The 23254-nt window shown below is 41.5% G+C and overlaps 1 pseudogene; it reads left to right on the top strand.

The window, feature by feature from the left end:
- The first annotated feature begins 12470 nt into the window (after positions 1–12470).
- Positions 12471–23254, top strand: part of LOC113612526 (transmembrane 9 superfamily member 2-like) — a 72720-nt pseudogene continuing 61936 nt past the window's right edge.

Here is a 23254-nt window from a genome sequence, read left to right as displayed (position 1 = left end):
CTATCTCCACTTCATTTAGTTGTTTTTCTGCGGTTTTATCTTGTTCCTTCATCTGGTGCATAGCCCTGTGCCTTTTCATCTTGTCTACCTTTCTGTGAATGTGGTTTTTGTTCCACAGGCTGCAGGATTGTAGTTCTTCTTGCTTCTGCTGTTTGCCCTCTGGTGGATTAGGCTATCTAAGAGGCTTGTGCAAATTTCCTGATGGGAGGGACTTGTCTAGTCCATCTTTAAATATTAGAGTTTTTTCAGTCTCATTGCTAGAGCCTCTTGTTTATTCATTCTTTCCTCATCCTTTAGGTAATCTCACCCATTCCCAGGGGGTCCTCTACAATACTATCTCTATAGCCTCAGGCTGGGGATTTTTTGTTTTGTTTTGTTTTGTTTTTTGCTGCACCTGCGGCTTGCAGAATCTTAGCTTCGTAACAGGGGATTGAATCTGGACCCCCTGAAGTGGAAGCGTGGAGTCCTATCCACTGGATCGCCAGGGAATTCCCAGCCCCAGCGTTTATATATCTGTGCCAGATCCCTCCCTTGGGCTCCTCAACCTGCATATCCAGCTTCCTGTCTGACGTCACTACTCGGCTGCCCCCAATTCATTAATTCATTCCCTTGCCAAATATCCACTGGGTACCTACTCTGTGTCGGTCACTATGGTAGGGACTGGTGTACAATGCTGAATAAAATGATCTGGTCCCTGCCCTCATGAAGTTTACATTTAGTGGTGGGGGTGTGAGAAAATAAGCAAGAAAACAAACAAAAAATAGTGAAATCCACTACTTTTTTTGAATTTTATTTTATTTTATTTTTTAAACAGCAGGTTCCTATTAGTTACCTATTTTGTACATCTTAGTGTATATATGTCAATCCCAATCTCCCAGTTCATCCTACCACCACTCCCCACCACCACTTTCCCCTCTTGGTGTCCATTCGTTTGTTCTCTACATCTGTGTCTCTATTTCTGCCCTGCAAACTGGTTCATCTGTACCATTTTCCAGGTTCCACATATGCATTAATATAAGATATTTGTCTGAAAACCACTATTTTTTGAATAAAGTAAGCTGCAGTAATAGAGAATGCTTTTAAAAATGTGTGTGCAAGTGTAGGAGGCCTACTTACAATAGCCAGGGAAGATCTCCCTGGAGGTACTGTCATGGAAGCTGAGAGTTCAAGGATAAAAAGCAATCGCTCATGGGAAGAACATTCTAGATAGTAGCAACAGCATGTGCAAAGGCCCTGCTGAGGAAAAGAATGAGAAGTATGTGAAGAACTTAAAGGAAGCCACTAAGGCTGGAATATGGTGATTTAGGGAAAACAATGACAGTTAATCTAGCCAGAAGGTTAGGGAAGTGTCAGATTATCCAGGATGCTTTAAGTCATAGGGAGGATTTGCGGGGTTTATGCTAAGAACAGTGGGAGCCACCGAAAAGCTTTAATCCAGGAGAAGCACTTGAGCTGATTGGTATTTTTGAAAGCTGACTCTGGCAGCTCCGTGGAGAATGAGTCATAAAGGGGCAAGCATGGAAGCTGGAAAAAGGACTTTAAGGCTGTGTGAGCTATGGCGTGGCTTGGACTAGGATAGGGGTTGTGGACAGGGTGAAAAGTGGATAGATCAGAAAGGTAGTTGGGGGAGTTCCCTGGTGGTCCAGTGGTTAGGACTCAGCACTTCCCTGGTCAGGGAGCTAAGATTTCCCCATGCCCCATGGCATGGCCAAAAAAAAAAAAAAAAGGTAGGTAGTTGGGAAGTTGAAACAGTGCAGAAGAGTCTACCTAAGAACTAGACCCTGGTGCTATAGAATGTCTGGTTTGAAGCCTGGCTCTGCCACTTCCTAGCTGCATGGATTCGGGCAAATCCATAATTTCAGTGTCCTCATTTATAAAATGACTATAATAATAGGAGTTATAGGAAGCATCAGGATGAAATGAGTTAATATACATAACATTTCTTAGAGCATAATAAGCATGATTGATATTAAGTGTTAGCTATTAATATTAATGATGCATTGGTTATGCAGGGTGAGGGAGGAATCAATGGTGATGCCAGATTTCTAGCATGAGCTGCTGGATGTCTTCTTGAGACACTAGAGTAGCAAAACTTCAGTCTTGGGTAAAACTGATGTTTTACTTTCTCCATGTCTACTGGAAAAAGTCACACAATTGGGCAGATTGAGCCTATTGTAAAATCCATGATCATAGACCTCAAATGAGACTTCAATATGGCCCAGGAATTTTACTACATATTTTTGGTCAATTCACTCACCTTCCTTCTGCAACCATTTTTTACAACTTTCTCCACCCTCCTCTAACCTCCTACCCCAGCACCACCTCCCACCTGCTCCCACACGTTCAATATTTGACCACAACTTTTATTTCATAGAGAAAATAGAAGCCGTTAGATAGGAACTCCCGTCATCTTCTGGCGACCAAACACACGTATCTTACCCATCTCTACACCCACCCTACCTTCCTTTTCCCCTGCTACATAGGATAGTGGTTCCCAAAGTGTAATTAATTCCCCAGAACAGAACAGGAGAGTCAGCAGTGCCTGGGAACTTGCTGGAAATGCAGATTTGCAGACCCCACTTCCAAATCTATAGAATCACAAACTCTGGTGGAGGAAGGGGCAGCAACCTGTTTTAACAAGCTCTCCAGGGAATTCTGATGCACAAACCAATGCAAGAGAAGAATGATGCCTCTTCTCATTGAAGGCCATTCCTTTACTTGTGCTTGGATGATGTCCTCCCCTGCTTTCCTGGGAATTTTATGTCATTATCTCTTTTTCCTCACGTATATTCAACCTCTCCTTCTCAACTGGAGCTTTCTCATGCACACTAAAACATGCTTTAACACAACATTGTAAATCAACTATACTCCAATAAAAATTAATTTAAAAAAACAAAACAAAACAAAAAAATAAAACATGCTCAAGCCTTTCTCACATACAAAACTGTCTCTTTCAATCTTTCATCCCCTTCTGGCTACCACAGGATAGTTTTCCTCCCCTCCACAGCCGAACATCTTGAAAGAGTTGTTGCTGGTGTGGGATAATGGGTAGTCAATAGTCTTATGAGACTCCCACTGCTGGTGGGAGGGAAAATTGTTACAGCCATTTGGGAGGGCAGTTTGGTAGTACAGTAACTATTAAAATATAAAAAGTGCAAGCAGTGTCTATTAAAATTTAAATGAGCATTCCCTTCTTGTTGCTTTCTTTGAAAGGGTGAGTGTATATAAGGCAGTTTTCTGCAGAATTGTGAGCGACTGGGGAAAAAATAGAAACAACTTAAATGACTATCAGTATAGGAATGCCAAATAAATTATGATACAGTATGTAATATCGGTAGTGCGTTTATTAAAATAATGAAGTGGCTCATTCTATACATCATGTTATACTATTTAATATATGTTTATGTAAAACATATGCACATGTATATATATGTGTGTACATTAAATTATGTTATTATCTATAACATTAATATGTTAATACCCAGAAAAAGGCCAGGAAGGACATACCAAACGAATAACTATGGTTACCTCTGAAAGGTGAGGAAGACGACCAGGATTGGTAGCAGCGGTCAAAGAGGATTTTAGTCCTGTCTGTAACGTTTTCATTTTTTAAAGGAAAATATATTTATGTATTACTTATATAATTAAAAATCAAATAAAAGAAAGAGTTGTCAAAAAGGAAAGAGTTATCTATACGAGCTACTCCATTTTATCACCTGTCGCTCAATTCTTAACCCACTCCAATCTGGCTTTTATCCAGATCATTTCCCCAGAACAGCTCTTTCATGTCGGAAATGACATCTGTGTCACCACATCTAAAAGATAAGATGTTTTCTGCTATTTTACTTGGCCTTTTTTTGTTCTTGGCCACTTTCTCCTTGAAACACTCTCTTCCCTTGGGCTTCCAAGCTCTTTTGTATTTAACAACACATTCTTCTGGCTTTCCACCTACATCTCTGCCTGATCTCTCCCTAACAACTCTGCAGCTTGCCTATCCTCTACTAGACTACAAATTTGTTGAATTTTTTTCAAAGACTTGCCCTGGATCCTCTTCTCTTCTCATTCTGTACTCTCCCAATAAGTGATTTCTTTTATCACCCATAAGCCATCAACTTCCAAATTTGCATCTCCCATTCCATGGCTATATGTTCAGCTGCATGTTTGATATCTCAATTTGTAACTCTCAAGTCTCCTCAAGTACAATAGGTCCCCCCAAAACCCCTCTTAATCTCTCTCTATCCCCTTAAATCTAGTCCTCTTTCAATATGCCGTGCCTTAGTGAATGGTTCCACCATCCATCCAGTTGTGCAAGCCAGAGACCGATGAATCTGCCGTGACGCTTCCCTTTTCTCTCTCTCTCTCTCTTCTTTGGCCACACCGGGTGGCATGTGGGATCTTAGTTCCCAGACCAGGGATCGAACACCGAGCCCGCTGCATTGTCAGCGCAGAGTCTTACCCACTGGACCACCAGGGAAGTCTGTGGTGATCATTTCTCAATGATCCCTGTAATAAAGGAATATAGGTACCCTTTTGATAACAAGTTGATATTGGTGCAGAAATACAATTCAGTCAGAAACTCTATAGTATCAGGGAAAAAACTAAAACTCTCCATTCTCACCATATCACAGAGCATATAAATTATAAGAATAATTACTCAGATGGAAAACTTAATCTTCAAAGTGTTAAGCCTGTGAAATCAAGCTATTTCAATGGCTGCCTTGTTGTACGAAAGTGGTAGGTGTGGATAAAAGGAGAAGATCCAGAGTTAACAATTGACTAAATGGGGGAGGCAGACAGAACTTTAATACAGTGTGAAAGTGACAAATCACAAGTATACACAGGGTGTAGTGGGAGCACATACAAGGGGCACTTAATCCAACTCTGTGGTATGTGTGTGTGGTGTGGTATATATGCGGAGTGGGGGGCTGTCAGGGAAGATATGCTAGGAAAGGTAACTTTCCACATTAACTGAAATATACAAGCAAGATTTCAGCCAAGCAAAAGGTGGGAGAGGAGGGTGGCAGGGTCTGCAGAGGCTACTATACCAAGGAACAGCAAGGATCAATTTGTTCAGAGACTAGAGAGAACGGCCTCTTCGTGTAACTGAAAGTAGTTCTTTGGAGCAGGATCAGAGAGTAGATTGACTATGGGAGTGGCATCTCCATCCTCCACCCTCCTCCCCTGCACAAAATTTTGATGCTGGAGCGGTGTATGTATGTGAGGGCGAAGGGTTAGGTCATGCAGGTCTTCCCGAGCAAAGGCAGAGTTTGTACTTAATCCTTAGGGCAATGAAGAACCAGGACAAGATGTTTTCCACTTTTTATTTCAAGATAATTTTAGGTTTACTGAAGTGTTGCAAAAGTAGTACAGCAAGGTCTCATTCACTGAACTTCCCTTAACATAAACATCTTACATAACCACGGTAGAATGATCAAACTAAGAAATCAAGGTTGGTACAATACTATTAGCTACACTACAGACTTCATTGGGATTCCACCAGTTTTTCCACTAAGGTCCTTTTTTTGTCCAATCCAGGACCCACATTGCATTGAGCTGTCCAGCAAAGGATTTTAAAGAGGAGTGTGATGTGATCACATTTGCAATGTCAGTTTGAGAGAAACATATTTAGATTTTGGGCAATGGGGAAGGAAAAAGTGAGTCAAGTTAGGAAGCCCAGGGAATAAGCTAGTCTGGCCCTGTTGGCACCCTATGAAAGTTATGATGTAGCCTCTGGAGCTGACACACTGGCCTACCATGGCACATTTAGTTTCCTTTCTGATGTTCCGATATGCTGATTTAGAAACATGGTTTAACTAGAGCATGATTCCACTGGATCACAGTATTCCTTTGTTCTACTACTCAATTTTGGTATGGACACATTGAAGTGAACTGGAAAGAGGATGGGAACTGCAGCTTGGATATTTTTAACTCCAAATGGTTAGAAACATGGGGAAAAAAATAACTATTAAACACTTAGTAGTTGCATTTTCTTTAATGTGGCCTGAAGCATCTGCTTTTGTGAAGTGCCATTCCTTGTGTTTCCCTTTACAAAATTGTCTGAGTGACACTGCATGTCACGAATTGCATGGTTAAATCTCTCTATGTGCCATTGTCAAAGATAGCTCCGAACTTGAGATTTATATGCTTTGCTCAATCCTTTACTTGCTTGTTTCTGGAACATTCTTAGTTGATGTAGCTGGAAGCGTAACAGCTACGTTATAAAATGAGTTTATTTCTTTTTTATTACCAGACATTTTTCACTTCCTTTTTTTTTAATTTATTTTTTTGGCCCACACCATGTGGCTTGTGGAATCTTAATTCCCTAACCAGGGATCGAACCTGGGCCCCCTGCAGTGGAAGCACAGAGTCCTAACCACTAGACCGCCAGGAAAGTCCCTCTCTTTCTTTCTTTTTTTTAAAAAAATATTTATTTATTTATTTATTTACTTTTGGCTGAGTTGGGTCTTCATTGCTGTGCATGGGCTTCCTCTAGTTGTGGCTAGTGGGGGGCTACTCTTCGTTGCTGTGCGTGGGCTTCTCACTGCAGTGGCTTCTCTCGTTGCGGAGCATGGGCTCTAGGCACGCAGGCCTCAGTAGTTGTGGCACGTGGGCTCAGTAGTGGCTCGCGGGCTCTAGAGCGCAGGCTCAGTAGTTGTGGCGTACAGGCTTAGTTGCTCCGCGGCATGTGGGATCTTCCCGGACTAGGGCTCGAACCTGTGTCCCTTGCATTGGCAGGCGGATTCTTAACCATTGCACCACCAGGGAAGTCTTTCACTTTCTTTTAATACCATTATTTTTAAGAACTATATTAGATATCAGGAGACCTGCTTTCTAGCCTTGACTTGGTCATCTATTAGCTGTGTGACCTTGGACGAGCAAATTAACTTCTCCTGTTCTCAGTTACTTCACATTAAATAACTACCCTGCCAACCTCATATAGTCAGGTAAAATAATGGATGGACACAAACTTTGCAAACTCTACTGCTACATAAATAAAGGGGGTATTATCCTCGTTATCTACATTTACTCACATCTCTTGATTGCATCCTCTTTTGATTTCCAAATGAGGTAAAACATATAAAATGTCTATGACAGTGTAAGTGAATTCATTCATTAATTCATTTTTTCATTTATTCTGAATTTATGTATTATGTTCTAAGTGCCCAGATCTGCACTATGGATTTGAAGATCAGCAGGAAATGGATCCTGTGCTCTAAAGCTTACTTTCAGTAGAGAGAGAGATACAAGTAGGCAAATAAAATTAATAAAGTGTTCGTTCTTTACTTTTCCACCAAATACTCGTAATGGCACAGGAGAGAGAACCCGTGTCTCCCTGGAGTTTGGGGCATAGCCTACATTAAGAAATTAATTTCTTTGAAATGGAAAGATAACCCATGCTCTTGTATTGGAAGAATTAATACTGTTAAAATGGCTATACTACCCAAAGCAATCTACAGATTTAATTATCAAATTACCCATGGCATTTTTCACAGGACTAGAACAAATAATCCTAAAAATCATATGGAACCATAAAAGGCCCAGAATTGCCAAAGCAATCCTGAGGAAAAAGAACAAAGCAGGAGGCATAACCCTCCCAGACTTCAGACAATACTACAAAGCTACAGTAATCAAAACAGTGTGGTATTAGCACAAAAACAGACATATGGATCAATGGAACAGAATAGAGAGTGCAGAAATAAATCCACACACCTATGGTCAATTAATCTTTGACAAAGGAGGCAAGAATATACAATGGAGAAAAGACAGTCTCTTCAGCAATGTTGGGAAAGCTGGACAGCCACATGTAAATCAATGGAGTTAGAATACACCCTCACACCACACATAAAAATAAACTCAAAATGGCTTAAAGACTTAAATATAAGACATGACACCATAAAACTCCTAGAAAAGAACATAGGTAAAACATTCTTTGACATAGGTTGTACTAATGTTTTCTTAGGTCCATCTCCCATGGCAAACATTCTCTGATACACATTGTACCAATGCTTTCTTAGGTCAGTTTCCAAAGGCAATAGACATAAAAGCAAAAATAAACAAATAGGACCTAATCAAACTTTAAGCTTTTGCACAGCAAAGAAAACCATAAACAAAACCAAAAGACAACCTACGGACTGGGAGGAGATATTTGCAAATGATGCAACCAACAAGGGCTTAATTTCCAAAATATATAAACAGCTCATAGAACTCAATAACAAAAAAACCAAACAATCCAAACAAAAAATGGGCAGAAGACCTAATTAGACATTTCTCCAAAGAAGACATACAGATGGCCAACAGGCATATGAAAAGATGCTCCACATCACTAATTATTAGAGCAATTCAAATCAAAACTACAATGAGAGTACACCTCACACTGGTCAGAATGACCATCATTAAAAAGTTGACAAATAACAAGTGCTGGAGAGGGTGTGGAGAAAAGGGAACCCTCCTACACTGTTGGTGGGAATGTAAGTTGGTACAGCCACTATGGAGGACAATATGGAGGTTCCTCAAAAAACTAAAATTAGAATTAGAGTTCTGTCCAGATATATGCCCAGGAGTGGGGTTGCTGGATCATATAGCAACTCTAATTTGAAAAGATACATGCACCCCAATGCACTATTTATAATAGCCAAGACATGGAAGCAACCTAAATGTCCATCAACAGATGAATGGATAAAGAAGATGTGGCATATATATATATACACACACACACATATATATGTATATATGTATATATATATACACACACAATGGAATACTACTCAGCAATAAAAAAGAACAAAATAATTCCATTTGCAACAACATGGATGGGCCTAGAGATTATCATACTAAGTGAAGTGAGTCAGAAAGAGAAAGACAAATACCGTATGATATCACTTATATGTGGAATCTAAAATATGACACAAATGAAATTATTTATGAAACGGAAACAGACTCACAGACATACAGAACAGAGTTGTGGTTGTGAAGGGGGGGGTGGGAGAGGGATATATTGGAAGTTTGGGATTAGCAGATGCAAACTATTACATATAGAATGACTTTATAAACAAGGTCCTACTGTGTAGCACGGGGAGCTATATTCAATATCCTGTAGTAAACCACACTTGAAAAAAATATGAAAAAGAATATCTATCTATATATCTGTCGACCTATCTATAGATACATATATATCTGAATCACTTTGCTGAACACCAAAAACTAATACAACATTGTAAATCAACTATATTTCAATTAAAAAATTATAAAAAATTAATTTCTTTGAATTTTCTATTTTAAAAGCCTTACAAATTTGCATTCTACACCACAGTGTAGTCCTGTTTATTTTGTTATTGCTTTTTTTTACACAGCAACCAGCCAAGTGGGGTTTATTCGGTAAATACAAGCCTGACTCAATATTTTAAAATCAATATAATGCATCATGTCAATAATCTTAAGAAGAAACACAAAATTGCATCAATTGATGCCAAAAAATTGGATAAAATTCAATAACCAGTCATGATAAAAATTTTCAGCACACTGGGAGAGAAGGGAACTTTGTTAACCTGATAAAGGGCAGCTACAAAAAGCCTATAGTTAATATCATGCTTAATGGTGAAAGACTGAATGCTTTCCCCCTAAGATGGAGAGCAAGGCAAGGATGTCCATTCTCATCACTTCTATTCAACATTGTATTGGAAATCCTGGCCAATAGAAATTGAAAGGTCCCTGTTTGCATACAAGATGAGAAGGTGTACAGGGCTGGCTGGAGATGGCAGGCAGGCCTTACTCTTCTGTAAGACGTGGTCAAATTGGCTTATGGTGGGAGGGGGGCTTTGGCATTGGGGAAAACCAGGCCTGCCTAGAGGATTACTCCCACAAGGCTGCTCTGGGGCTTCTGCATCTTCTAGGGTTGTGGGGAAGCAGAAACAAACTCTTAGAGCCCCTGTAGCACAGAGAATATGCTGTATCTCTGGGACCAGCAGTGGGCCAGAGCGGGTGATAATCACACACTGATGACATCAGGAGGGCTGTATCTTGTTGCTGACAATGGGGACGTAGCCTTCGGTGATGCCTTACTTCTTGAGGTTAACAGAAAACAGCCCTGCAGGGAGTTTTAATGGAAGACTTCAATGGCACTACTGGAGTTGTAGAGGATGAGGATGGTGATACGCTGACCACTGCTCTTTCCTGCTTCTCAAAATCTCTGGAGAGTGCGGGGAGGGGCGGGGCCAGGCGTCCTGCTGGTGATGTGGGTGGCACTCCTCCTCCAGGGAGTGCCCAGAACCTGACCCCTCGCTTAGCAGGATCCTGCTTGGCAGTCTGCCCAGTCCCGAAGCAGTTTACGCCTGCTGGGTCCTAGCACGTCTTCTAGATGTTCGGGCCCAGGCCTGAGAGACTGGAGGAGCATCCAGTTTATTTTCATTTATACTCTTTTTCATCCAAAGGCAGGCCGGAGAGAGGTGGTCACGCAGTGGTGAAACACAAAACTTACTCAAGCTCTGGTTACTTCCAACCATGACCATTCTCTCTCTTACTAGCTCCCTTCTTCTGGTCCTCTTCTCAAAAATGGTGCCCCTTCTGATCGTGTTATCCTGTTTTCCAAATCTTTACAGGGATGTCTCCAGCTCTTTTGGTCAAGTTCAATCTTTTTTTAAAATAAATTTATTTATTTATTTTTGGCTGCGTTGGGTCTTCGTTGCTGCACGCGGGCTTTCTCTAGTTGCCACAAGCGGGGGCTACTCTTCCTTGCCGTGCGCAGGCTTCTTATTCCAGTGGCTTCTCTTGTTGTGAACACTGGCCCTAGGTGCGCAGGCTTCAGTAGCTGTGGCATGCAGTCTCAGTAGTTGTGGCTCACGGGCTTCGTTGCTCCGCGGCATGTGGGATCTTCCAGGACCAGGGCTTGAACCCGTGTCCCTTGCATCAGCAGGCGGATTCTTAACCACTGTGCCACCAGGGAAGCCTCCACGTTCAATGTTTTTACTAACAACTCCCCTAATTCTGATCGTTGGTACATTTTCTCCATTCCTTTGTCCTACAACTTTTTCCACCCCTCTAATCCAGGAGTTAACTCGCTAAATTTCGACCTGCCTCTGCTATTGGCCAGTTAGCTGCCTTTGTTCTGTCTTGAATTGCCCCCTGCCAATCAGCAGAAGATGCAGACCTTTTGGAGCCAGGGAACTTGCACAGAAAGGCCCTTGGGGAGGCGCACACGTCTCAGCATAAACAAATGATCTCTTGTTCTCCAAAGCTCTTGAGACACAAGGAGGAAAAATAATACGCTCTTCTACTATCTTTGTCCTATGATACCTACAATACTTTCTAGGTCCAAGTACAGGCACTTTGCATTATAAGACAGCACAAGGAGCAGAAGGTAAGGGCGACAAGGATTCTTACAGAGGTCGCAAAATAAGATCCCTGCCGCTTAGAGAAAGAAAACTTTAAGAATCTTAAGAGCAACCCCCTTTCTTCCCCTCTCTTCTTCAGTTTTTTTCCCTTTCTTCCCCCTTCCCCAGACCTGCTCCGTCCAACAGAAATATAACTAGAGCCACATACGTAATTTTAAATGTTCTAGTAGCCACACACAAAAAATAGAGGGAGGGATAAGTTAGGAATTTGGGATTAAAAGATGCACACTTATTATAAAATAGATAACAAGGACCTACTGTATAGCACAGGGAACTATATCCAATATCTTATAATAACCTATAATGGAAAAGAATCTGACAAAGAATAGCTATATACACATATGTATAACTGAATCACTGTCTTGTACACCTGAAACTAACACAACATTGTAAATCAACTATACTTCAATAAAAAAACTTAAGCCACAAAAAAGAAACAGGTGGAATTAATTTTAATGTTTTATTTAATGCAAGAGACTCCAAATATTATCATTTCAACATGTAATCAATATGAAGTTGGAGAGGTTTTGCATTCTTTTTACCGTGCAAATTCTTTGAAACCTAGTGTACAATGTACACTTACAGACATCAGTTTCGTACTTGCTGCATTTCAAGCGCCGAATAACCACCACACTGGGCAGCAAGGCCCAGGAATTCCCCTCCGCCCACCCTGGCAGCAAGAACTGAAGATGGCGGGGCGGTAACCCTGCTATTGGTACTAAGAGAGGCAAAATCAGGAGGACGTGAGACTCTGTGATGCTGGGAAGTTGAAACCTCTCAGGCTGCTTCCCTCCTCCCCCGCCCCCCGGACACCGCGAGGCAGCTCTGAAGGCTGCGCGCGCGAGGAACCGCCAGAACCGCGGGAAAGTGCTGGGCTGGGGATGCTGGGAGGACGGAGAGGGAGGTGGGGGGAAGGGAGGAGGGGTGAGGGGCGGTGGAAGGCGCGGCGGGGACCCGCACGCATGCGTGCTCCGCGCGCTCACAAAGCCAGCCAGGCCGTCTAGCAACCGGGCTCCGAGCCAATGTCTCGCCCGAACTAGTGGCCTTCCCTGGAGTTCTAGTCCCACCAGCCGGTCTCGGCTCCTCCCTGTCCGTCCACGGTTCTTCCTTATCATTCCCGCTTCTCCCCTCCACTGGTTCCGATCTCGTGCATGGTGTGTGTCCTCAAGCGCTGAACCGGCTCCTAGAATGTGTACTCGTGGTTTCTGCCTGGGAACCAACCTCTGTCGCCTGTGGCCCACCCTCCCCGGGCTCAGGTGGCTGCTGGGGCTGGGGCTGCTCCCGGGGCTTAAGGCCGCCCGCTGCGCGGCTTTTTATCTTCCCGCGTTGGCTCAGGTCAACTTCTTCGAGGCAGACTGAGAGACTGCTACCTGCAAGGTGAGGACTAGAGGGGGGAAGTGAGATGTGAGGGGAGGCTTCGGGTTGCAGTATGGGGCACACCGGGGTCGACCAGTGCTGGGAGCTCTCAGACTCTGACCCAGAATGCCAAAGCCCCCTCTGTGGGTGTGTTTCAGGGTCTTAATCGCTGAGCCTCGCACTTGGCGGATCCGGACCTCTCTTTTTCCCTGATCCTCTTTCCCTCCCTCTTGGCTCCTCCCCCTTCGTCTCTTTTCCTCTAACTCCCTCTCAGCTTCTCCTCCGCCCACCTCACAGCTCCTCCTTTTACGCTGTTCTCTCCGCTCCTAGTCCGCGGTCTCGGGCTTCTTCCTTTCCACTCCCTCTCGACTCCACCCCCTCCCTTACCCTCGGCCCCGGCCTCTTCCCTTATCTTGGTTCCTCTAGTTAGTTCCTGCTCCTGCTCTGTCCCGCCTACTCCCTTTCAGCCACTCCCCCTCCCCTTGGTTCCTACCTCTCCCCCTTCCAATTGGCTGCTCCTCCACCTCTCAACTCCTCCTCCATCATAACTCCTCCCCTCCCCCTCCCGCTCGAAGGTTCTTTCCTCTCCTACTCTGTGTCTTCTCCCTCTCTCCCACTTCCCCTCCCTACTGTCCCCCTTATACTGAATATAATCTGCCTTTCAAGATTCACACACTCACTAGGTCTTCCTTAGATATAGTCCCACCATGTTTCTGTCACCCCTCACTCCTGTGGTCACACACTTTTACCTCCTTGATTCTTGTTAATTCACGTTGGTTTCTCCTGGGCCCTCTCCGCAAACAGCAAGATAATATTGTTTACCTCTCAGACTTGTGAGAATAAAATGAGACAACGTATGAAAAGCACTGACAAAAACACCTGGCACCTGGTAAGCCTTAAATAAATGGTAACCATTATCATTATGAGTTTTCTCTAGCCAGAGATTTCTGGCACAATTCCTCTTCTGCATGTCCACCAAACCCCAATAATTTTTTGACTCCCTTCCTTGGCAGTCTTGTTTTTGTAACTGTAAACTCACTCTAAAAATTTTTTTTGGCAAGTAATCAATTCAAAAAGTATTAATGAATAGTAAGACTTATTTTCTGACCTCAGTTTGCCCAGTCGAGTGTGTGGGGTAATGTTCTCTTAGAAGGAACCACACAGGCATTACAGAGTTGAGAACAGTGCGAGGTGTGGTTTGACTGTAGACTTAGCCAAGTTGAAAGTTGGGGTTTTTAGAGGCCAGTTCTAGGTGCAGCAAACTTGCTCTTAACCCTGGAGCTTGCCTTTTCCTGTGAGAAGTATTGATGGTGGTGTTTTGAGCCATGATCTTGTGAAACACGTGTAACTAAGAAATAGCATTTAAAAATTACTTTACACCTGCCTTTTCTCTGACTGGTAATACCTAGTGCTGGCTCTTTATTTCAGCAGGCTTCCTAGCAAAGAAATATAATCTTTAATGAATTTCTTTCTTTTCTTTCTTTCTTCCTTCCTTTGTTGGGTCTTTGTTGCTGCACGCTAACTTTCTCTAGTTGCAGTGAGCGGGGTCTACTCTTCCTTGCAGTGTGCGAGCTTCTCATTGTGGTGGCTTCTCTTTGTTGCGGAGCATGGGCTCTAGGTGCGTGGGCTCAGTAGTTGTGGCACATGGGCTCAGTAGTTGTGGCTCGTGGGCTCTAGAGCACAGGCTCAGTAGTTGTGGCACACGGGCTTAGTTCCTCCACAGCATGTGGGATCTTCCCCAGCCAGGGCTCGAACCTGTGTCCCCTGCATTGGCAGGTGGATTCTTAACCACTGTGCCACCAGGGAAGTCCCAAGTTGAACATTTAAAAAATTGATTTGTGGAAACTCTTAAATAAGGAAACTAGTTCCTTGTTTGTGGCATCCTTTTTCCAAGTTTGTCAGTTGTCTTTGGTTTTGCTTATTGTTTTTTTTTTCTTTTGTCGTTTAGAAAAATTGGCTTTTATTCTATTTGTCAAATTTTTATGACTTCTGAGTTTTGTGCCCTATTTGAGAGATCTTTACCATACCAGCCAAGGTTATAAAATAATTCTCCTATGGTTTTTTTTTTGTTTGTTTGTTTTTTTGCGGTACGTGGGCCTCTCACTGTTGCGGCCTCTCCCGTTGCGGAGCACAGGCTCCAGACGCGCAGGCTCAGCGGCCATGGCTCACGGGCCCAGCCGCTCCGCGGCATGTGGGATCTTCCCGGCCCGGGGCACGAACCCATGTCCCCTGCATCGGCAGGCGGACTCTCAACCACTGCACCACCAGGGAAGCCCTCCTATGGTTTTTTATATTACTTCTATGGTTTTAGTTTTAACATTTAAATAAGGTTAACATTTTTTGCTGTAATATATGAGAGGAGCCCTCTTAATTTTTTTTCAGATTGGTGACCAGTTGTCTTAACACCATTTATTGATTAATCTATCTTTTTTCCACTTGAGTTGAGAAACTATGAAGGTTCTTATAAATATAGTAAGCTCCAAATATGTATTTTATTTATTTATTTTTAAATTTTTATTTATTTATTTATATTTATTTTTGGCTGCATTGGGTCTTTGTTGCTGTGCGTGGGCTTTCTCTAGTTGTGGCGAGCAGGGGCTACTCTTTGTTGTGGTGCACGGACTTCTCATTGCAGTGGCTTCTCTTGTTGCAGAGCATGGGCTCTAGGCACGCGGGCTTCAGTAGTTGTGGCTCGCGGGCTCTAGAGCGCAGGCTCAGTAGTTGTGGCGCACGGGCTTAGTTGCTCCGTGGCACGTGGGATCTTCCCGGACCAGGGCTTGAACCCATGTCTCCTGCAGTGGCAGGCAGATTCTTAACCACTGTGCCACCAGGGAAGTCCTGCATTTTAAAATATAATTGAAATCTTATGTACTTTGTCAGTTTGGGGACTCTAGATGAGAACTATTATCTTTAATTATCTGCTGTCCTTTAGAAACCTTTGCCTATTCACCTTTATAAAACTATAACTCATATATGTTGCTATTGCTAAATTTCTGATTAGATTTCGCTAAGTGTAGATACAATTCTCTTGTTTACAGAGTTATAGTAAGGTTATTTACATGTGTTCCCAAGTGTGATAACTTTCCATGTCCTTGTCTTTAAAAAAGAAAAATCTAACCACATGTATAGATGATAGCAGATGTTCAATCTTTTAAAAAGCAGCATATGAAATTTTGAAAAAGAATTACCCAAGTTCTGCTGTTTTAGTGATTTAAAAATTCCTGTCTGGTAAATTATCAAGAGCACAGCTGAGATCCAGGGAAGTAAGCAAAAGCGTCCTGTGAAGAGCCAGAAGAGATGTTATAATGTTCACGAACTAACTTCATGCTCTCAGACAGTCTTTTTGACATAGGCTTTTTTTTTTGGCCTTGCTGTGCGGCATATGGGACCTTAGTTCTCTGACCAGGGATGAAACCGAGGGCTCCAGCAGTGAGAGCACTGAGTCTTAACCACTGGACCGCCAGGGAATTCCCTCCATTTAAAGTTATTATAGGACTTCCCTGGTGTCGCAGTGGTTAAGAATCCTCCTGCCAATGCAGGGGATATGGGTTCGACCCCTGGTCCGGGAAGATCCCACAGGCCGTGGAGCAACTAAGCCCGTGTGCCACAACTACTGAGCCTGTGCTCTAGAGCCCACGAGCCACAACTTCTGAGCCAACGTGCCACAACTACTGAAGCCCGCACGCCTAGAGCCCGTGCTTTGCAGCAAGAGGAGTCACTGCAATGAGAAGCCTGCGCACCGCAATGAAGAGTAGCCCCCGCTCGCTGCAACTAGAGAAAGCCCACGCGCAGCAACGAAGACCCAACGCAGCCAAAAATAAAACATAAATAAATAAATTTTTTAAAGTTATAAAATATTGGTTATATTCCCTGTGCTGTATGATATATCCTTGCAGCTTATTTCTTTTATACACAGTAGTTTGTATCTGTTAATTCCCTACCCCTATCTTGCCCTTCCCCACATTCTTCTCCCCAGTGGTAACCACTAGTTTGTTCTCTATATCTGTGAGTCTGTTTCTGTTTTGTTATATTCATTCATCTTATTTTTTAGTTTTTAATTAATTTATTTTTTTTCTTAGTGGTACGCGGGCCTCTCACTGTTGTGGCCTCTCCCGTTGCGGAGCACAGGCTCCGGACGCGCAGGCTCAGCGGCCATGGCTCACGGGTGCAGCCGCTCCGCGGCATGTGGGATCTTCCCGGCCCGGGGCACGAACCCGTGTCCCCTGTATCGGCAGGCAGACTCTCAACCACTGCGCCACCAGGGAAGCCCCATCTTATTTTTTAGATTCTACATATAAGTGATATCATACAGTATTTGTCTTTTTCTGTCTAACTTATTTTACGAAGCGCAATACCCTTCAGGTCCATCCATGGTGTTGCAAATGGCAAAATTTCATTCTTTTTTATGTCCTTTTTCACATAGTTTTAACAAATCTGATCATTTATTACACACATTGAGGGCTTACCCTGTAGCAGATTAGGGGGAAAAAAAGAAGGGAGAAAAGGCATAATGACAGCTGACAGCCAAAATGAAAGAGAAACTCTTTACAAACAAGTTTATGTTCTTTGGTAGGGGTGGAGGGGTGTGGGTAGCAGGGGTGTAAATAGTTATCTCTTGCCATTCAGTTTTGGGGCAAATAGCTGTTCTCATCTCATTTGATACTGGAGATGTCACAGAGTCAAAGCAGGTGCAATGATTGATGCTCAAAATGACCCTGAATCATCAAGGAAGGTTAAATTGTGATCGTAATGTTTTGTTTAAGATAGGAAAGAGTGAAGTGTATTTTAGAATAATCTTATAAAAATGGTTACAATAATGCAAAAAAAAGCACTTACGCAGGTAGCTTTAATTATTTCAAGTTCTTAACTTGAGTTCCATGGACTCTAGGGGCCCTATGAAGCCTCTTAAAGCTGAACAGGGAATTTGGTGAATATGTGTGCTTTTCTGGGGTGAGGAGCCATAGCTTTCATCCTATTCTCAAAGGATTCTATAATTAAAAAAGGTTAAGAGGTAACCTTAACCTGGCTGAGGTATCTGAAAAATTTATGTATTCAAAGACCCCGATGATGCCAGATAAATGAAATGTTATGAATTTATAGCTATACTGTTTTAAAAATTTATAACTGTAGTGTGTTATAAATTTATAACATTGTGCTAAGTTATAAATTTACAACTATACAGTTATAAATTGATGGGAGCAATAGACCCAATTACCTTTCACTTACTTCATTATGTATTTTGCAAGTGCTACCTTATATTACTTTGTATTAGTAATGATTTTTTTTTCCCTTCTTGTAGTCATCAGTAGCACTATTTGTAAATAGATTGGACTCAGTGGAATCTGTGCTACCTTATGAGTATAATACGTAAGTTGTAAGTATTATAATTATATCCAATATAATTGATATAATTGTGATTAATTTATATCATAATTATGATATAATTGTGTTAAAATGTGCCTTAAGTTTTTTTGTTTTTTTTGTTTTTTCTGTGGTACGCGGGCCTCTCACTGTTGTGGCCTCTCCCGTTGCGGAGCACAGGTTCCGGACGCGCAGGCTCAGCGGCCATGGCTCACGGGTGCAGCCGCTCCGCGGCATGTGGGATCTTCCCGGACCGGGGCACGAACCCGTGTCCCCTGCATCGGCAGGCGGACTCTCAACCACTGCGCCACCAGGGAAGCCCGCCTTAAGTTTTTAAAGTTAGTGAACGAAAAACCTGAATATATTAAGAAATGTAGTGGTAATTTTATAATAAACGTAACAGAAAAAATGATTAGAATAGAGAGCTTTCAAGGTGAGACAAGTGCTTAAAAAACTAGGAAGTTGCCATACTTGATTTTTCTTTCTAAGAAGGGAAAATTATAAATTTACTACACTTTGAACTTGAAAAAATATCTTTGCAGAGTTGTATCTTATTTCTAAAATATCAAATACTAAGGTAGGTTTATACTAAGGTTTTTAATGGATGAAGGTGCTTAGTTTAGTAGTGAGTAGTTATTATAAGATTCAGTATGATCATTCATTTGAGAATAACAACAAATGATGTACTTCTTAGAAAAAATGATTGTAGTTCCCTTTGGTATTACTTTATTTCTACTAATTAAGCAGAAATAAAATCAGGTCTGATTTTTATTAAAATACCAGGTGTAAATGTAGGGTGTTAGTATGAGAATTTAAAACATTACAGAGGCCTACCATTTATTTTGTCTTCGACCTAAGCCATTTTACATTCAAATTTACTTAAAGGTAATTGTAGTTCTTTTCACCTAGTAACTATTTGATTTGTGAGTATGTGGGAATGTGTTTGGGGGTGTTTGTTTTTTAATTCCCCTTTGATCAGAATTGATAATTACAGTTTCTAAATGTCCCAGGTTAGAATCAGTACAGACTTTAAGCCATTGTTTCCTTATTTGTGCTTATATGCAATTTGAAGTTTAATCCTAAAAAGTGTTGTTTTCTTTTTGATTGTGATTACCTGCATTACGAAAGTCAAGAGCAGTACCATGAGCATTTAAAATAATGAATTCATAATTATCAGAGGTTAAACAGTTTAAAGAGGAACATATAATGAGGTCTATAAATCATAAATAGAAAGATTCTGGGTCATATTTTTAGAAGAATCTACCATTAAAAGTGGAGAGGCTAGGGCTTCCCTGGTGGCGCAGTGATTGAGAGTCCGCCTGCCGATGCAGGGACACGGGTTCGTGCCCCGGTCCAGGAAGATCCCACATGCTTGCGTACCGCAAAAAAAAAAAAAAAAAGTGGAGAGGCTAGATAAATTATAAGGACTGATTTCTTTGCTGATTTTTTTTTTACCTTACTTGAACCTCTTTTTTTTTTTTTTTTTTGACTTCTGTCAAGACTCCGGAAAGAAAAGCCCTTCTGAAAATGTTGGACAAGTACTATTTGGAGAACGAATAACATCATCTCCTTATGAGGTTATTCAGTTGATCTTATTTTAAATCTTATTTTAAAATGAATCTTCTCAAAACCAACTACATATACAGCCATCCCTCGGTATCCGTGGGGGATTGGTTCCAGGACTCACTGCAGATACCAAAATCCACATATGCTCAAGCCCATAGTCAGCCCTCCACATAGGCAGGTTCCACATCTGCAGATTCAACCAACCATGGATCGTGTATTAAATTTTACATTTGCCATCCACGGTTGGTTGAATCTGTGGGTGTGGAACCCATGGAATCAGAGTGCCCACTGTATATTTATTGAAAAAATGTGCATGTATCTGAACCCGGGTAGTTCAAACTTGTGTTGTCCAAGGGTCAACCATAATTGCACCAGAGTCTTTGCTTTAAAAGGAGGTAAAGAAAGAGGAAAGGAGGTAGAATCCGGCGTTGCCAGAAGAATACATTAATACAGTTGGCCCTCCAAATCCAAGGGTTCCGCATCTGAAGATTCAACCAACCTGGAATCGAAAATACTCGGGGAAATAAATTCCAGAAAGTTCCCAAAAGCAAAACTAGAATTTACATAGCATTTACATTGTGTATTAAGTATTATAAGTAATGTAGAGATGGTATGAAGTACAGCTGACCCTTGAACAACACAGGTTTGAACTGCGTGGGTCCACTTATACCCCGATTTTTTTCAGTGTATGACCTGTGGTTGGCTGAATCCCTGCATGTGGAACCTGATTCAGAGGAACCATCTATGTAGAGGGCCAACTATAAGTTACAGGTAGATTTTCAACATCAGGGAGGGTTGGCCCCCTAACCTCAGCATTGTTCAAGGGTCAACTGTATAGGGGAGGATGTGTGTAGGTTATATGCATAATATACTCCACCATTTTATATGAGGGACTTGAGCAATGGTGGATTTTGGTATCTGTGGATTTTGATATCCTTGGGAGTTCTAGAACCAATCCTCCACTGATACTGAGGGATGACACTATATGCTCTTTAAGCTATCTGCAGTAGTTGGTGGTTCCACACAAAGGTTTTACCTTTCAAGTTTTATTTTTGCTTCATAAAAAAAGTTTAATTTTTTGTTCTTGCATATTTTGGGTAGGGTGATATGAGTAGATGTAATTGGACTCTCAGTGTCTATTGATATTGCCCTTGATATCTTAATAGATATGGGGATAGAGTAAGGATGTTTTCAAGAGCAGTCATGGTTATGAAGGCACTAACTTTTTTCTTCTTTTTTCTCAACTTCATTGAAGTATAACTGAAGTGCAATAAACTACACATATTGAAAGTGTATAATTGGATCAATTTTAATATATGTGAAACCATCAGACGTTAGCTTGTTTTACAACTTTTTATTTTGAAATAATTACAGATTCACAGGAAGCTACAAAAAAATGAACAGGTAGGTCTTGTGTACCCTTTACCCAGGTTTGCCCAATGGTAACATCTTGCATGACTATAGTACAATAGCAAAACCAGGGAATTGACGTTGGACAATGCATAGACCTTTCTCAGATTTCACTAGTTTTACATGCACTCGTGTGTGTGTGTGTGTGTGTGTGTGTGTGTGTATGTGTGTGAGAGATGCAGATTTGTGTACACACCAGCACAGTCAATACACAGCATAGTTCCATCAGCACAAGGCTCCCTCATGCTGCCCATTTTCTGTTCTTTTTCTATTTAGTTTTCAAAATTCTTTGTATATTCTATCAATAGTTATGATTCCTTTATTGCAACAGTAGTTTGCAAATAGTTTCTCCCAGTCTGTGGCTTGTGTTTTCGTCTTCTCTATAGGGTCTTTCACAAAGCAAATGTTTTAAATTTTATGTGGTCCAGTAATCAAGTTTTCCTTTTATGCATCATGCTTCTGGTGTCAAGTCTAAGAAGACTTGGCATAGCCTTAGGTCCTGAAGACTTTCTTCTAAAAGTTTTATAATTTGACTTTATATATTTAAGTCTGATCCATTTCGATTTATTTTTTGTATAAGGTGTGAGGTCTGGGTTGAAATTCTCTTTTTTTTTGCCTGTAGATGCGCAATTGCTTCAGTACCATTTGCTGGAAAGACCTTTTCAGCAATTTCAGTTCTTCCTCCACTTACTTGCTTTTAAATCTTTGTGAAAAAATCACTTGGGCCTAGTTGTGTAGGTCTCTTTCTGGGTTCTCTATTGATGTGTTCCATTGGTCTGTGTGCTAGGCATTCACTTTTCGATGATTAAAGTTGCACACAATTCCCTTGTGGAGTACCATTATCCTAAGAGAAAAGTGCGCCTTTTCAAGAAATGCTATCCTTTGGACGGAAGAAACATGACAGTTTAGTTCAGTTGCCAATAAGGAATTTTAGGATTAATATTTGTATGATTTCAGGATATGAAGTGTTAAATTTTCATTGTTTATTCTTGCTTATTGTTTTCTGATGAACCACATTGGCACTTCATCTTGATAATCTCCTGTAGCTAGACTATGTAAACAAGAGGTTTCATATTAAAAGTATCAGATATTTTATTATCACTTTTTTTGGGAACAGCTTTATTGGAGATCATTCACATACCAAATAATTCACCCACTCATAAGTGTTCAATTCAATGCTTTTTAGTATACTCATGGAGTTGTGTAACCAGCACTATAACCAATTTTATTATCAGTTTTAAGTGAAGGGTTGTAGATCAGGGTAGTTTTTAGAAAGCTACAGCGGATTTTATTTATTTATTTATTGGCTGCACTGTGAGGCTTGCGGGATCTTAGTTCCCCAACCAGGGATGGAACCTGCATCCCCTGCAGTGGAAGCATGAAGTACTAACCACTGGACTGCCAGGGAATTCCTGCTACAATGGACTTTATACCCCACCTTTTGTAACACTGAAGAAGGCAAATTCTTCTGTTTAGTGGTGAAAGCAGTGTGTGTGTGTGTGTGTGTGTCTGTGTGTGTGTGTGTGTCTACTGTAATCATTTTAGGTATGAACTGAAATGTAGAGGAGATAGTGCTGAGAATGATGGCATACTGAAGTCTCTGAAGAAAAGTTTTATTTGTAAGATAAAGTGCTTGTTTTGTGACAGTTGATTTATACAATTTAGTCAAATCTCTTAATATTTTTAATTTTCTTTCTTAATAGTTTTAACAAGACAGAAACGTGTAAAAGTTTGTGTAAAATCTTATGATACAGCAAATGAAAATCAAAAGAAAAAGCTGTCCATCTTTGTCTCTTGTAATAGTCTTTATTTTAAAGTCTTTTATTCTCTTTTTTTCTGCGGTACGTGGGCCTCTCACTGTCGTGGCCTCTCCCGTTGTGGAGCACAGGCTCCGGACGTGCAGGCTCAGTGGCCATGGCTCATGGGCCTAGCCACTCCGCGGCATGTGGGATCTTCCTGGACCGGGGCACGAACCCGTGTCCCCTGCATCGGCAGGCGGACTCTCAACAACTGTGCCACCAGGGAAGCCCTAAAGTCTATTTTGTCTGATATGAGAATCGCTACTCCAGCTTTCTTTTGATTTCCATTTGCATGGAATGACTTTTTCCATCCCCTCACTTTCAGTCTGTATGTGTTCCTAGGTCTGAAGTGGGTCTCTTGTAGCCAGCATATAT

The sequence above is a fragment of the Aethalodelphis obliquidens genome, unplaced genomic scaffold (genome assembly GCF_003676395.1).
Source record: "Aethalodelphis obliquidens isolate GAN/ISIS:26980383/991018 unplaced genomic scaffold, ASM367639v1 scaffold78, whole genome shotgun sequence".
Classification (NCBI taxonomy): Eukaryota; Metazoa; Chordata; class Mammalia; order Artiodactyla; family Delphinidae; genus Aethalodelphis; species Aethalodelphis obliquidens.
This window is presented reverse-complemented; position numbering and strand designations above follow the sequence as displayed.